The sequence below is a fragment of the Zea mays genome, chromosome 1, assembly GCF_902167145.1.
Source record: "Zea mays cultivar B73 chromosome 1, Zm-B73-REFERENCE-NAM-5.0, whole genome shotgun sequence".
Lineage (NCBI taxonomy): Eukaryota > Viridiplantae > Streptophyta > Magnoliopsida > Poales > Poaceae > Zea > Zea mays.
In genome coordinates, this window is record NC_050096.1 from 243,762,689 (window position 1) to 243,775,967 (window position 13,279).

Consider the following 13,279-nt stretch of genomic DNA (forward strand, 5'->3'; position numbering starts at 1 on the left):
GAGGTGGTCACAAAGACCGGGTCTCTTTCAACCCTTTCCTTCTCTCAAATGGTCACTTAGACCGAGTGAGCTTCTCTTCTCAATCAAACGGGACACAAAGTCCCCGCAAGGACCACCACACAATTGGTGTCTCTTGCCTCGGTTACAATTGAGTTGATCACAAGAAAGAATGAGAAAAAGAAGCAATCCAAGTGCAAGAGCTCAAATGAACATAAGTCACTCTCTCACTAGTCACTATTTAATTGGGAATGATCTATGGACTTGGGAGAGGATTTGATCTCTTTGGTGTGTCTTGTATTGAATGCTATAGCTCTTGTAAGGTGTGGGAAGTCAGAAAACTTGGATACCATGAATGTTGGGTGGTTGGGGGTATTTATAGCCCCAACCACCAAACTAGTCGTTTGGTGAAGGCTGTTGTCGCATGGCGCACCGGACAGTCCGATGCGCCACCGGACACTGTCCGGTGCGCCTGCCACGTCACCAAACCGTTGGATTCCGACCGTTGGAGCTTCTGTCTTTTGGGCCACCGAACAGTCCGGTGGTGCACCGGACAGGCACTGTTCACTGTCCGGTGCGCCATCTGGCTCTGCTCTGACTCTGGCGCGCACTGTAGCACATTTAATGCCTTCTGCAGACAACCGTTGGCGCGAAGTAGTCGTTGCTCCGCTGGCACACCGGATAGTCCGGTGAATTATAGCGAAGCGGCCTCCAGAATTCCTGAAGGTGAGCAGTTCGGAGTTGGAGTCCCTGGTGCACCGGACACTGTCCGGTGGCACACCGGACAGTCCGGTGCGCCAGACCAGGGCACACTTCGGCTGACTTTTGCTCTCTATATTTGAATCCTTTTTTGGTCTTTTTATTGGTTTGTTGTGAACCTTTGGCACCTGTAGAACTCATAATCTAGAGCAAACTAGTTAGTCCAATTATTTGTGTTGGGCAATTCAACCACCAAAATCAATTAGGAAAAGGTGTAAGCCTATTTCCCTTTCACACACCGGACAGTCCGGTGAATTATAGCGAAGCGACTCTTGTGAAACCCGAAGGTGGAAAGTTTGAAGTCGATCGACCATGGTGCACCGGACACTGTCCGGTGGCACACCGGATAGTCCGGTGCGCCAGACTAGGTTTCTCTTTGCTTTCTTTTGCTCCTTTCTTTTTGAACCCTTACTTGATCTTTTTATTGGTTTGTGTTGAACCTTTAGCACCTGTAGAATATATAATCTAGAGCAAACTAGTTAGTCCAATTATTTGTGTTGGGCATTCAACCACCAAAATTATTTATAGGAAAAGGTTAAACCCTATTTCCCTTTCAGCACCAGACTGTCCGGTGTGGCACCGGACTGTCCGGTGCAGCTAGAAGACAAGGCGCTCCAACGGTCAACTGATCAGAACCCTAACGGTTGCGCTGACGTGGCACGCACCGGACAGTGCACAGTGCTTGTCCGGTGGCGCACCAGACTGTCTGGTGCGCCCATCGCCAGCAGCCTTGGCCAACGACTACAAGTGGTTGGGGCTATAAATACCCCCAACCACCACATCATTTGGCATCCAAGTTTTCTGAAGATCACTTTCAATACAAGAGCTCTTGTATTCACTCCAAGACACAATTCAAAAGATCAAATCCTCTCCAAGTCCCAAATTCATCTCAAACACTTAGTGACTTGTGAGAGAGAGATTTTGTGTTCATTTGCGCTCTTGTTGCTTGGATTGCCTTCTTCCTTTCTCATTTCTTTTCTCAAGTGATTTGTAATCGAAGCAAGAGACACCTAAATGTGTGATGGTCCTTGGCGGGTCCAAGTGACCTAAGAGATTAAGGGAAAGGCTCACTCGGTGTAAGTGACCGTTTGAGAGAGGGAAAGGGTTGAAATACACCCGGTCTTTGTGACCTCCTCAACGGGGACTAGGTTCTTTGGAACCGAACCTCGGTAAAACAAATCATCGTGTTCACTTGCCTTGATTTTTGTTTGATTTGTTTTCCTCTCTTTTCGGACTTGAATTTAATTCTAACGCTAACCCCCGACCTTAGTGCGTGTTTAAGTTTATAAATTTCAGGTTTCGCCTATTCACCCCCCTCTAGGCGACTTTCAAAATTCGAACTAATCCTATCTATAACTGATGAAAAATATAAATATATATAATCTTGTTTATATTAATATTAATATGGATACTGCATTAAATGTATCTAATTTTATGTTGGTAAACTTCGAATTTAGATATCCAAAATTTAGGTGGATCCAAATGGAAAATGGGTATAATATCTTATATTCGAGATCACAAGTGAGATTCTTTCCCATGGAGTCTAACAATTTTAAGGTTCCACACATGATAGTCTAGAAATAAAAGGGCAACTTCCTTTGTAAATGACATGTGAGGCACCACTCGTGGTCGATGCCATGGCCAAGCTTCATTGCATGAAATATTTTGAAGTGCATTAATAGTTTCATGAAACATGACTTGTTAGACTAATGACCCCAACGGGGACATGCAAAACGCAATGCATAGTCAGTTTGCCTCACATCAGTCACTGTAGGCGCTACTAAAACACTTCCAACAGGCTATGCATATAAGTTATGTATTTTGCGTGTCTCGATGGAGGAGAGCTAAAAATGGATACCCTGTCTCCTCGATGCATCGCTCACGGGAGCTTGAACCCTAAGGAACAACAATAGAAATGAGTAGAACACAAAAAAAGTACAAGAACAACACCCAAAGAACACGAACACAAGCGCGCACAAAAACATAGCTCTATCTCACCAGAATATGCGTTTGGATCACTTAGGTGTGTTTCTCTAATGCGTATGAGTAGTATGCTAGCTCTTTAGTGACTTGGTGAAATTAGGAGGCTGGCTAGAGCTCTATTTATAGCCCAAATGGCCAAAAGAGCTGTTGAGGAAGCTACTGGAAATCTGTCTTCCGTGGCGCACTCGACAATCCGGTGCACCATCAGACCAGGAACAGTAGTTGGTCCTCCAGGATCCTGATTGGGTCCTTCCAAATCGGGCTTCAATCAGACCGGTCCAGTCCACCACCAGACCGCCACGATTCAGCCGCCCGTTGAAGTAGTCGTTGAAGCCCAAAGTAGCCATTACCTGCGAGGTCTGATGATTTTTTAATAAAGATCTTGAGACCAACTTCTTTCCAACAATAGCGGTCTGGTGCATCGAACCCTGGGTTCGATGTGCCAGGCCACCGAAGCCGACCGTAGACTTCTCTGGAAAAGTGGGCCAGCGTACCATCGAACTGGTCTGGTATGCCAGGCCTCCAAGTTCTTCCTGAAGTGCTCTCTGCGCACTCGGTCCAGTGCCCCACCGGACTGGTCTAGTGCGACACAAAGGGCAAACTTTAAGTTGTTTTTTTGCCAAAACTTCTTCACATCAAATTGGTTGGTCTTGTGAGCTTTTGACTTAGACAAACTTAAGTAGAGCATGTGTTTCTGCTCATAGTTTCATACTTTAAGCTTAAGTTTTTTCGTCAAGACGTGTTTCTGCTCAGAACAAATCCAAAATAGCACTTTTGCTAGAAACTGAGTTAGATAGCAAACCAAAGTTCCAAAAACATTCTAATAGGTATATGCAACTTATTCAAAGGTTCAAACCTCATTGTTTTACCCTTTCACAAAAAGTTGCACTTCCTCGCCTAGTTTGAGCTAATTTGAACTTCAATTCCTTCAATTTGCATTCAAGTGAACATGTGCTCATAGACTTAGCAACTAGTTATTCTAATATGTTGTGTTGGACATTAATCACCAAAACAATATGAAAATGGCTTATTTGCCTAGTTCCTCTTTCATTAAGCAATAAGGTTTTGACATCTACCTTATTTGTCGACCACCAAATTCACCGCATTTCAATATATTAGATTTGTTTTTTTATGTTACCCTATATATTCAATTTAAGAATAATGAAAAATAGTTCAAGACCTTATCCCAATTGTCCAAGAAGTGCTCCATGTTCTAGTGATAATTTTTTCTAGATTTTGCTTACTTCTTAGAGCTAACTTTATTTAAAAATGTGCATTCCTTTAGTGTTTCCATGCAAGGCAAACATAATTAATCTGACACTTTAGCAAGTACGGATGCAATGAAAGTTCATGGTTCAAACAAGTTCGAGATTCCACACATGAAGAAAAATAGTCTAGAAATACAAGGGCAACTTCCTTTGTAAATGACATGTGAGGCACCACTGGTGGTCGATGCTTTGGTCAAGCTTCATTGCATGAAATATTTTTAAGTGCATTAATAGTTGCATGAAACATGACTTGTTAGACTGATGACCCCAACGGGGACATGCAAAACGCAATGCACAGTCGATTTGCCTCGCATCGGTCATTGTAGGCGCTACTAAAACACTTCATGTATTTTGCGTGTCTCGATGGAGGAGAGCTAAAAATGGATACCCTGTCTCCTCGATGCATCACCCACGGGAGCAATGGTCGTGAGGCGGAATCAGTGGTGGCGGTGGCGACGCGCGAGAAGGGAGTAGTGACCGGTGTGAGAAGGGCTCACGGGGTGGTTCGTCGGCGACCACTAAGGCCTTGTTCGTTTCCGTCGGATTGCACCCGGAATCGTTCCAGGTAATCAAAGTTTATATAAATTATAGAAGCAATCCGGTCAGGAATCGTTCCGACCCACCAATCCGGCAGAAACGAACAAGGCCTAACTCAGTCCAACACCATTGGAGCTTCGATAGTGACCCCTAGGTCTGAAGCAAGGTGAGTTTCGCCCGTTTCCCCGACCCCATATTTGTGGAGCCATGGCTGAATGGTATATATGGTGCTTGGTTTAGGTGATTGAGGAGTAGAAATTTGTAGCTTGTTTGGATTTTTTATACCATTTGAAGTAGGTCGTTTAGTCTGTAGATCTGAATCGGAGGAATGCAGGAAGTGCCCTTGCAAGCTTGGGGAGTGTTGGGCAATTTCAAAGGGTAGTGTTTCTGATAAACAAGCCTCGTATGCTTGCTTGTTTTAGATGATCAAGAAAGAAGAGCTTCTAGATGCTGCTATTGGAGAAATGCATAGGATTGCCCAAAAACTCATAGAGCTCTGCAAGATCGTTGTTTCGGTGGATAAATAGTTGTGTGAGTTCATCGTGAATCATTTTGTTTCTAGAGTCCGCTTGCTGGCTGAGGCCTTGTACAATTCCTCACTACACATCCATTATGAGGTGGACAACCATAAAAAGTGAGGAGGATGCACTGAAGGTGAACTGTGACATGCTAGATTATGAAGTTGAATATGAGATTGGCTACATATCCATCTCTGAACACATTGAGACATTTTGGGGGCATTGACTAGGACAATAATAACATGCCAAGCTTCTATTAGCTCTATGTTAGGGCAAATTTAGTTGAGACGTAGATGTCCTTGTGTGTGGTTTGTAGTTCATAGGTATTTCTGCAAGTGGTGAAGTTGGTTCTGTTAGGGTCCTGAGCACTAGAAGTCCTTTTGTTGGATGCTGATGGCTTTTGTGTTTGGAGGCTTGGAGCAGCAAAGGTGGTGTATTTTGTGTTAAGTGCCTTTTGTATGTGGTTGTCGCTCAGTGAATATTAATGACCATGTGTGCTTGCTAATAATAAAAGGATTATCATATGAATTGTTGGTGATACATGTGATGTGGCTAGCCTACTATGTTATATATGATTTCCAATTAAGTAATATTCAGAGGTGGAGATGAGATTATGTGATGTGGTAAATTTGTAGGATGGAAAAAATTACATGCAAGGAGGCTCCCACAACATGTTCTTCAGCAATGAGCATTGTCCTTTCACATTTGATGAAAGTGGACCACAATTTTTAGAGGTTACAATGGAGCAGGTATAATAGAATTTCGATTCTGAGTTGCATAAACAACTTATAAACAATTGATATGTGTTTGAGAGATGTTCCGTAATCTTGACATGTAAACATTTCATTACTCCACATTTGTTTGGTAAACAACTTCAAATCCTAATATTATTCCACAATTGTGCTTGTAGTTTAACTTTGTGCCAACCAATGAACCAATGGTTACCTCTAAACGAGATGAAGCAGATTCAGCTTGGGATGCCCCTAAAGTAGAAGAGATTCCTAGGAAAAATACACTGAAAAAAGGGGAAGGAAAAAAGTTTCTAGGAGGGATTCCAATTTTACAAATAAGGAAGATGTTGTGATATGCTCTGCCTGGCTAAATGTCAGCACATATAAAGATATAAGTAAGTGTGTGAAATTTGTATCAGTTAACATCCTTTTTGTAACACTCCAGAGTGTAACCAAAGCCAAGGTGGCTTATACAAGAGGATGCATGCACACTTTATGGAGCACAAGCCTCCTGGTTGTGGAAGAATCCAGATGCCATTTAGGGTAGGCGGAAATCCAATTAGAAAGCTCTGAACAAGTTATGTGGCTACAAGGCAGTGATTGATAGAAAGCATGAGAGTGAGAAAAATGAGGCTGACTAGGTACGTCGACATATTTGTATTCTGTTTTCATTACAAGAATAAGGAATGTAAAGATGCTAACTTTTAAGATACAATTGATTTGTGCAGATAGAGGATGTTGTCAAACTGTTTAAAGAAGATGAACATTTCCAGTTCATGCATTGCTAGAAGATTTTTAAAGATGAAGTTAACTGGAACGCCAAGCTCTCACACCAACAAGACACAATGTCATCCAAGTCACAAGGAGAAGTACCCCCAACCCAATGTGGATGTGCAGGATAGCCCTGATGGAAGAGATAGTGCCAAAAAGATGGACAAAAGGCCAGCAGAAGTCTGAATCCAGCACTTCAGTGGAGGTTCTCCAACGTATCCATGACAATAGAGAGAAAGTGAAGGAGGATGAACAACTACAACAAATACTAGCAAGGAAAGATGAAAACCCTAGTTTGCAAAGGGAAATCCGGGAAATAAAGGAGCAGACAAGACAGGAAGTTCTTGAGCTGAGAAAATAAGAAACTGAGTTAAGTAGACAGAGGCACATCTCATGGTTGCAGAGGCAGTAATTATGGGAATTGACCTGGAGAAGGTAGATCCACATTTCAAGGACTATTACATTGGAATGCAAAAGCAAATCATCGAGAGGGGTTTCACTCCTAGCACCATGAAGGAGACCTAGATAATTGAGTGTTTCTCATGTGAGTTGTATCATTTATTGTAGTATTTTCTTATGTGCTATGAATTGAGACAATTCGTGTGAGAATTTTATGTAATAACAGTATTGTCAAAATATATTTTTTTCCTGAAATTCAGTCATAATTCAGAGTCATTCATGTTAACCATGGGAATATACACTGTCTAATGTTGCGCATATCATGTCTTGCCCAAGTTTTCTAGTGAACATTAGTTGCTGACAAAATAGGTGACAACTTTAATGAATCAACAACTGCTGACAACATTTCACCTACCAGCTAGACAAAAGACCCCTTCATACACCAAATGTGCTCCACTAGGTTCCTTATTAACTAAAAGCTTGTTTTCTTGTTCTTTTTTTTGAAAGATCAGGAGGGGGAACTCTACTGTAAATTATTTATTATTAATGTTAAATTAAAACACAAAGTATCAACAAAGTACATTAATCTTATTAAAGATATGTACACTAATGTTGTGACAAATGTCCGAACAAGTGATGGAGACACCGATGACTTTCCAATTAACATAGGACTACATCAAGGGTCGGCTTTGAGCCCTTATCTTTTCGCTTTGGTGATAGATGAGATCACAAGGGACATACAAGGAGATATACCATGGTGTATGCTTTTTGCCGATGATGTGGTACTTATTGAGGAGAGTAGGAGTGGTGTTTCGCAAAAGTTGGAATTGTGGAGGCAGACGCTGGAAGCAAAAGGTTTTAGGCTTAGTAGGTCTAAAACAGAGTATATGAAGTGTGAGTTCAGTGCCATGGGGTATGAGGATGGCGATGTTAGTCTTGATGGGCAAGTGGTACCCAAGAAAGACACTTTTCGTTACTTAGGATCAATACTTCAGAAGGAGGGAGACATTGATGAGGATGTCAGTCATAGAATTAAAGCTGGATGGTTGAAGTGGCAGCAAGCTGCGGGTGTCTTATGCGACCCCCGGGTGCCACACAAACTAAAAGGCAAATTCTACAGGACGGCAATCCAGCCGACTATGTTGTATGGAGCAGAATGTTGGCCCACTAAAAGACGACATGTCGAACAACTAAGTGTGGCAGAGATGCGTAAGTTGCGCTGGATATGTGGCCACACAAGGAGAGATCGAGTCCGAATGATGATATACGAGAGAGAGTAGGAGTGGCGCCAATTGAGGAGAAGCTTATGCAACATCGTTTGAGATGGTTTGGACATATCCAACGAAGACCTGAAGAGGCACCAGTGCATATCAGAATAATTAGGCGTCCTGAGAATGTGAAGAGAGTTAGAGGTCGACCAACCTTGACATGGACAGAGGCTGTGAAGAGGGACCTGAAGGAGTGGAATATTGATAAAGAGCTCGCCGTGGATAGGAAGGGGTGGAAGTGTGCAATTCACGTGTCAGAACCCTAATTTGTAGTTTCGCTTTTCTTCCTTAATCGTTTGACCTTTTCTTGTGCCCCTTTAGATCTTGCTGGTTCTTGTGGGTTTTATCTCTTTTTATGTGTTTCCCCGTTTCGTCGTTTTTTGGTTCTCCTTTGCCTTTGTCTCCCTTTTCTTTTCTTTGGGAGTTGAGCTCTAAGGTTTTCATATGGGGTTTCATTGAAAGGGAAATGTGCCCTTGGGCCATTTCTATAAGATTTTGGTGATTAAGTGCTACACACAAATGCTTTGAGTGATATTTGTGCCAAAGACTCAAGAAGTGCAAATCAAGATTAAAGGTATGTTTCTAGACTTAGTACATTGTTTTGAAGACTAATGTATTATGTCTAAGTGCTAGAAACAGGAGAAATCATTTTGGAGAAAAGTTGGCTATGTACAGCCAAAAGGCTGCTCGGTCTGGGTGCAACGGACTGTCTGGTGGTGCACCGGACAGTGTCCGGTGTGCCAGAACCAGTCCCGATGAACAGCTTACTCTCGGGTCTCGACGGCGGCGTACGGCTATAAATCACCGGACTGTACGGTGGTGCACTGGATTGTCCGGTGAGTCGTCTGCAGCGAAGTTGCCGCTCTCGGGAAACAGTCAACAGTGTTCGGCTAAAAATCACCGGACGGTCCGGTGAGCCAACGGTCGGCCGCGCCAACGGTCGGCCGTGCAATCCGCGCGTGACGCGTGGGCGCGCCAACGGTCGGCAGGGGGCACCGGACTGTCCGGTGTGCACCGGACAGTGTCCGTTGCGCCAACGGCTCCAAATCTTCAACGGTCGGCTGCGCCAATTTAGGAAAGCAATCTGCACCAGACAGTGAACAGTGGATGTCCGATGGTGCACCGGACTGTCCGGTGCGCCACCCGACAGAAGGCAAGAATTGCCTTCCCAGATTGCTTCCAATGGCTCCTAGCTGCTTTGGGGCTATAAAAGGGACCCCTAGGCGCATGGAGGAGTACACCAAGCATTCTTTGATCATCTCTAAGCACCCAGACTTCATTCTAGCGCATTTGATTCGTTGTGATAGCAATTTGAGCTCATCTTGAGTTGAGAACTCCGTGTGTGAACTTAGAGCTCAAGTTGTGACTAGTGTGCATGGTTGTGTTCTTGCTTTGAGTCTTGTGTGTGTTGCTTTTCCCTCCCTTACATCCGTGCTTCTTTGTGATCATCAAATTGTAAGGGCGAGAGGCTCCAAGTTGTGAAGATTCCTCGCATACGGGATATAGTGAAAGAAAGAAAAAAACACCGTAGTATTCAAGTTGATCATTGGATCACTTGAAAGGGGTTGAGTGCAACCCTCGTCCATTGGGACGCCACAACGTGGAGGTAGACAAGTGTTGTACTTGTCGAACCACGGGATAACTCGCGTGTCTCTTGTGTTTGCTTTTTGTGTGATTGTTGTGATTCGCAAGAGCTCGCTTTATAGTCACTTGGTATTATCTCTCTAACACTTAACACAGTTTTGTGGCTATAAGTTTTAAGTTTTTATAGGATCACCTATTCACCCCCCTCTAGGTGCTCTCAATTGGTAGCAAAGTCGTTCTCTTCACGCAAAGGACTAATCGCCCGAAGAGATGGATCCTAAGGGAAAGGGGATGGTGGTCAACGATAATGAGAAGGAGTCCATCTTCAACGAGCCAAGGGACGACAAACCTACTGACTCTAGCTCGAGTCATAAGAAGAAGGACGGGAAGAAGAAGAGGCGTATCAAGAAGATCGTCTACTACGACAGCGACGAGTCCTCTTCTTCCCAAAGAGACGACGACTACGACGAGAAAAAGAAAACGGTCAACTCAAACTTTTCCTTTGATTATTCTCGTATTCCGCATAATTCTAATGCTCATTTGCTTTCCATTCCTCTTAGTAAACCTCCACACTTTGATGGAGAGGACTACGGATTTTGGAGTCACAAAATGTGTAGCCATTTGTTCTCTCTTCATCCAAGTATATGGGAGATAGTAGAGAATGGAATGCAATTTGATAGTACGGATAATCCCATGTTTATCAATGAACAAATACACAAAAATGCATAAGCTACCACTGTTCTATTAGCATCTTTGTGTAGGGAAGAATACCATAAGGTGAGCGGCTTGGATAACGCCAAGCAGATTTGGGACACCCTCAAGATCTCGCATGAGGGGAACGACGTCACTATGATCACCAAGATGGAGTTGGTGGAGGGCAAACTGGGAAGGTTCACAATGATCAGGGGGGAGGAGCCAACCCAAACGTACAACAGGCTCAAGACCCTGGTCAACAAAATCAGGAGCTATGGAAGCACGAGATGGACGGACCACGACGTCGTCCGGCTTATGCTAAGGTCCTTCACTGTCCTTGATCCTCATCTTGTAAACTCTATTCGTGAAAATCCTAGGTACACCAAGATGACGCCCGAGGAAATACTCGGGAAGTTTGTAAGCGGGCGAATGATGATCAAGGAGGCAAGATATGTTGATGAGGCGTTGAATGGCCCAATGACGATCCACGAGCCTCAAATCGTTGCTCTCAAAGCAACAAGTAGCAGGGAGGCGCTACCTAGCAAGGTGGCGCAAGTTGAGGCAGCCGGGCTAAATGAGGATGAAATGGCCCTCATTATCAAGCGTTTCAAGACGACGCTTAAAGGAAGAAAGGAGCATCCAAACAAGAGCAAAGCAAAGGGAAAATGCTCCTGCTTTAAATGTGGTAAGTATGGTCATTTTATAGCAAATTGTCCCGACAATACTAATGACCAGGAACAAAAGAAAAGTGGGAAGAGGGAAAAGAAGAAGGCCTACAAGAAGGCGAAGGGCGAGGCGCACCTCGGCAAAGAGTGGGACTCGGATTGTTCTTCGTCCGACTCCAACGACGAAGGACTCGCCGCTACGGCCTTCAACAAATCATCGCTCTTCCCCAACGAGCGCCACACTTGGCTAATGGCAAAGGAAAAGAAGGTAAACGCTCGAGAAACTCCCAAGTACTCTACTTCTAGTGATGAGGACTCTAGTGATGATGAAGTAGACTACACTAGCTTGTTCAAAGGATTAGATAGAGCAAAAGTAGAAAAGATTAATGAGCCGATTGATGCATTGAATGAAAAAGATAGACTGCTAGAGAGGCAAGAGGACATCTTGTATGAGGAACATGACAAATTTGTTAGTGTTCAAAAGTCCCTTGCCTTAGAGATTAAAAGGAATGAATTACTATCTTCTGAATTATCTATTCGCAATGAATCTATTTCTAGCTTAAAGATTTTGAATGATGATTTAAATGCTAAGCTAGAGGTAGTTAATAAATCTAGTTCTTGTGTAGATCATGTTGTAATTTGCAATATATGCAAGGATTTTAATGTTGATGCTTGTGATGAACATTTAATTTTTATTTCTAAATTAAATGATGAAGTAACAAGTCTTAATGCTCAACTTAAGACTTGCAAAAGTGATTTTGATAAACTAAAATTTGCTAGGGATGCCTACACTGTTGGTAGACACCCCTCAATTAAGGATGGGCTTGGCTTTAAGAGGGAAGCCAAGAACTTAACAAGCCAAAGGGCTCCCATTTTCAACAAGGAAAAAGGGAAGGCTCCTATGGCTAGTAGTAGTCAAAAGAATCATGCATTTATTTATGATAGAAAATTTTCTAGGAATGCTCATCATAATAGGAGTTATAATGCTTATGATTCACATGCTATGTTTGGTTCAAGTTCTTCCCTTGTGCATGGTAGAAATATGCCTAGGAACAATGTTGTTCATCACGTACCTAAGAAAATGCAAAATAAATCTGCTACTGTTTTTCATGCCCGCAACACTGACTTTGTACTTTTATGTAAAAATAAGAAAGTGGTTGCTAGGAAATTGGGGGCAAAATGCAAGGGAGATTTGCCTTGCAGGTTTATGCATCCGGGGGCTCAAGCTGGATTATTGACAGCGGATGCACAAACCACATGACGGGGGAGAAGAAGATTTTCACCTCCTACGTCAAGAACAAAGATTCCCAAGACTCAATCATATTCGGTGACGGGAATCAAGGCAATGTTAAAGGACTAGGAAAGATAGCTATTTCATCCGAGCATTCCATATCTAATGTGTTTTTAGTTGAATCGCTCGGGTATAACTTGTTGTCTGTTAGTCAATTATGTAACATGGGTTACAATTGCTTATTTACAAATGTAGATGTGTCTGTCTTTAGAAGGAGTGATGGTTCATTAGCCTTTAAGGGTGTACTAGACGACAAACTCTATTTAGTTGATTTTTCGAAGGAGGAAGCCGATCTAGATGCATGCTTAATTGCTAAGACTAGCATGGGCTGGCTGTGGCATCGCCATCTAGCACATGTTGGGATGAAGAACCTTCACAAACTTCTGAAAGGAGAACATGTGTTAGGTCTAACAAATGTGTTTTTCGAAAAAGATAGACCTTGTGCAGCTTGTCAAGCAGGTAAACAGGTGGGAAGCGCTCATCACAACAAGAATGTGATGACTACATCAAGACCTCTGGAGCTACTGCATATGGACCTCTTCTGACCCGTCGCCTACCTTAGCATCGGGGGAAGTAAGTATGGTCTTGTTGTTGTTGATGATTTTTCCCGCTTCACTTGGGTATTCTTTTTGCAGGATAAATCAGAAACCCAAGGGACCCTCAAGCGCTTTCTAAGGCGAGCTCAAAATGAATTTGAGCTCAAGGTGAAAAAGATTAGAAGCGACAACGGGTCTGAGTTCAAGAACCTTCAAGTAGAGGAGTTTCTTGAGGAGGAAGGAATCAAACACGAGTTCTCCGCTCCCTACACACCACAG